General features: G+C 44.5%; 1 protein-coding gene across 6 annotated transcripts in view; it reads left to right on the top strand.

Moving 5' to 3' along the window:
• The window catches only part of dennd1b (DENN/MADD domain containing 1B), a 114152-nt gene that overhangs the window by 39697 nt on the left and 70100 nt on the right, over positions 1-4355 (top strand). The window lies entirely within an intron of this gene.

The raw sequence follows: 4355 nt of genomic DNA on the forward strand, positions 1-4355 counted from the left end.
ACCAAGGGTTTGCAGCACTATCAAAAAGGCAAAGGGTGGCTACTTTGAAGAAACTAGAAGATAAGACATGTTTTCAGTTATTTCACACTTTTTTGTTAAGTGCATATTTCCACATGTGTTCATTCATAGTTTTGATGCCTTCAGTGATAATCTACAATGTAAATAGTCATAAAAATACCGCATTGAATGAGAAGGTGTGGCACGTGTACTGTACATGTACGTACATATATATATAATATATATATATATTATATATATATATAATATATATATATATACACACAGTGGGGCTCAAAAGTTTGGGCACCCCAGGTAAAAAATTGTATTAATGTGCATAAAGAGGCTGAGAATCTAATGTGTTTAGGATCATTATCCATTTGTAGAGGCCATCCTCTGTTTAACTTTAGTTTTTTCACAGATGGCGTCAAGTTAGCGTCCAAAATTTGCTGAAATTTTATTTAATCTATTTTTTCCTTCTACTCTTGAAATGTTCCTTGTGCCACTGGCTGCAATGCAACCCCAAAACATGATTGATCCACCCCCATGCTTAACAGCTGGACAGAGGTTCTTTTCATTAAATTCTGTGCCCTTTCTTCTCCAAACGTACCTTTGCTCATTCCGGCCAAAAGGTCCTATTTTAACCTCATCGGTTCATAGAATTTGTTTCCACAATGCATCAGGCTTGTCTATATGGTCATTTGCAAACTTCAACTCTGATTTTTGTGGTGAGGACGTAGAAGAGGTTTTCTTCTGATGACTCTTCCATGAAGACCATATTTGTACAAGTATCTCTTTATAGTGGAATGGTGTACCACAACTCCAGTGTCTGCCAGGTCTTTCTGGATGGATCGTGCAGTCAAACGTGGGTTTTGACTTGCTTTTCTCACAATCCTGCAAGCGGTTCTGTCTGATATTTTTCTTGGTCTTCCAGATCTTGCTTTAACTTCCACTTTTCCTGATGACTGCCATTTCTTAATGACATTCCAAACAGAGGATATTGGCATCTGAAAACACTTTGCTATCTTCTTATAGCCTTTTCCTGCTTTGTGAGCGTCAACTATTTTCAGTTTGTTTTCTAGACAACTGCTTAGAAGACCCCATGGTGCTGATTGTTGGGGCAAGGTCAGATGAATCTGGGCATTTAAAACCTTAAGATTGACATCACCTGGTCTTTCCAGACGAAGATTGAGAACAATCCATGACACTGTCAGGTCTCAGCTTTCCAAAAGGGGCGGTGCATGCTAGAAACTCTGCAGGGTAATCTGCTAATCTGTCATTGGATGCCTTTTGGAGTTTTTTTCCATCTTTTCTTGGCTTCTTTATGCACCTTAATATCATTTTTTACCTGGGGTGCCCAAACTTTCAAACCCCACTGTATGCATGTATGTATGTATATATGTGTATGTATGTGTGTGTGTGTGTTTGTGTGTGTGTGTGTGTGTATATATATATATATATATATATATAGCATGTCTGCTGTCACATTATACACATACAAACACATCACTTCCCACTGGTCCTGTATGAGATCAGAGTCTCTACACACTGTCACTCAAACTGATGTGGGCGGGGCTGTGACAACTCTCAAATCTGGCAATTCAAATGTTTTTATTTGCAGGGAAAGCGTGTGTGTGCGCGCGCATGTGTGTGTCTGTTTGGGTTTGTGTGCCATATGCAGTGCGCCAGGGAGGGCTCTCTGGAACATATTGGTGTGCGTACATAGTGGTTAATAATAGTAGCAAACGCATACAGCATGGCAGCTCTGATGTGTGACAGTTTTACAGCCGCACACGCCAAGACACAGTCACACATGTACACCACACACACAGACATACACACAGACATACACACGCTCCCACAGCAAGAGCAGAGCCCTCCTCTGCTACCGAGCCCTCCGTCTTTGTTGAGTTCTCAATTTTATCACAGATCCTGATAAGTAAACAACCACTTCCCACCCACCCTGCTTTGCCTCCCCCCCCCCCCTCCATATGTGGGCACACACACAAAACATATGCCGAGTCAACTCAGCCAACCACAACACACACACCACACACACACACACCCACCACACACACACACACACACCCACACACACACACACACACACACACACACCACACACACACAGCACATACTAATGTCGCTTAACCACCCTCTCAAATAGAATGCAAAGTCCTTGAAGCAGGCAGCACTCACATAAATGATGAACTCAAATTTGTAATACGCATGACACACTCACACACTCACATACCCTCACACCCCCACCCCCTTCTGTCATACTCATTGTTGCTTGCTTGTCTGTGGCATATGTCTGTTGTGCTGGGGTAGCAGCTTTAGTTTTGATAAGGAAGGGCGGGGGTAAATCTGACTGCTCTCCCACAGCGAGTTCCTAGCAAGGCAAGTAGCAGCAGAAGACAACCGACCTGTCGTTCGGATCGGCCTCTGGGGGAGGCAGACAAAGAGATAGTGGAGCAGCCTGCATCACTCTCAGCTCGGACATCTCCATCAGAAAGAAGAGACAGACCTTGGGTTTAGTGGCTGAGCTTGGCAGGCAAACCAAGAGAAAGAGAGCGAGACAGCAAGAGAGGCTAGAGCATAGCAGACAGCCCCCCAGTCCCAAGGATTAGTCTGTGGGTTGAAGAGCCTGGCCACAACTAAGAGAGAACGGTAGCAGAAAGACAGACGGCAAAAGGACCTGGTGCAGGGTGTCTTCTTTGGGCCAGGTAGCAGCAGAGAGACGGGCAGACAGACAGAGGGGGGACCCGGTTACTCTGTGCTGTGTGGCTGGTCTGGAGTGGCTCACCCATATGGTGCTCCGCTCTGTTCCTGCTCCCTGCTAAATCCATATGCTGCGGATGAAAGGTGCCCCCCTCCCCTCCTACCTTGCTTCAAGAGCATGCTGACTCTCAGCCTTCCCGCACTCCCCCAACTCACAAGGGAGGTGTGGGAGGTAAAGCCCTGAAGGCTTGTACCCCCCCCCCCCCACCTCTTAACCCCTCAGAGCTGCTTATCCCATTGTCACTACAATCTGCCACCATCGCCTGGGGTTGTGTCTCTCCTCTCCCTCTCTCTCTCTTCTTTCCCTCTCTCCTCATCTTTTCATCTCCCTTTGAACCTGATAATCAATGACATTATTAACTGCTATTATTCAAGCAGAGGATCGAGGATTCCTCCTCATCCTCGGCAAAAAAGGGGACCTTTCACACTGTTTGGCCAATGAAGTGGTTTTAGGTTGCCCATTCATTTGGATTAGTGCATTTAGGCTGCAGTGTTTGGGATGTGAAGGCTGTCAGATTGCTATCAGCAGCATTTAACATTAATCCTCTTTTTGTTCAGCCAGTGATAGCACCCACTTAGTGGAAGCCCAAGACTTTATATTGAAACTTGCAGTTATTGTTTGTTTTCCCTGTGATGTTGTTTCTCTAAAAGGTGTGTGTGTGTGTGTGTTGTGTGTGTTGTGTGTGTGTGTGTGTGTGGTGTGTGTGTGTGTGTGTGTGTTGTGTGTGTTGGTGTGTGTGTTGTGTGTGTGTGTGTGTGTGTGTGTGGTGTGTGTGTGTGTGTTGTGTGTGTGTGTGTGTGTGTGTGTGTGTGTTTCTCTGTTTCTCTGTTCTGGTTTCTCGAGGTCCTTCAGACGATACCAAAGTTCTGCTTTCCCTTTGACGTGGCAGGTACGATTCCTCTCTTCTCTGCTCCCAATTTTTCAACCTCCTTCACGTAAAACACACACACACAAATATATATGTACACCTAGCTTTCCTCTCACCTACTGAGACACATATGCATTTTAAAAAAGGAAATGAGATGATGTGCGTTTTAGTGCATCACACAGTCGTGTTACGGTACAATTATCATAATTTCTAGGTACAGCCATATAATTTACTAACCATAAATTAAGTGTAATGATGTGTGCATTGGTTGGTGTGATTGCAAGTAGCATCTCTGGTCTTAAACCCCAACTAATCTGACATTTCCCTGCATACAATCTGTACCAACTCTGCCTGCAGAATGGTGTGATGGTGAGGACACACGATAATGATGATGATAATGATAACAACAAGTTCCATTAAGGATGATGCCGATGAGGTCATCGGTGACCTGCCTACTTGATGTGTTGTGCACAGTAGCATGTTTAGAAGTGTATGTGTGCATGTAAAGAGTCCTGCATCTAGGGATTGTGTTTTCTTCTATATAACATAGGTCAAATAAGACCACAGCACTCTGAAATGAACTGGCCTTTTTATTTTGAGGATGGAAAATGACATGTAAAAATTCCAATTGCAAAGGGGGGGGGGTTACAGTCTTTTTACTGAAGCTGAGCTGCTGCCATCTAGTGGTGTAGGGATGTCCTCGGCTGC

The sequence above is a fragment of the Etheostoma spectabile genome, chromosome 9 (genome assembly GCF_008692095.1).
Source record: "Etheostoma spectabile isolate EspeVRDwgs_2016 chromosome 9, UIUC_Espe_1.0, whole genome shotgun sequence".
In the NCBI taxonomy this organism is placed as follows: domain Eukaryota; kingdom Metazoa; phylum Chordata; class Actinopteri; order Perciformes; family Percidae; genus Etheostoma; species Etheostoma spectabile.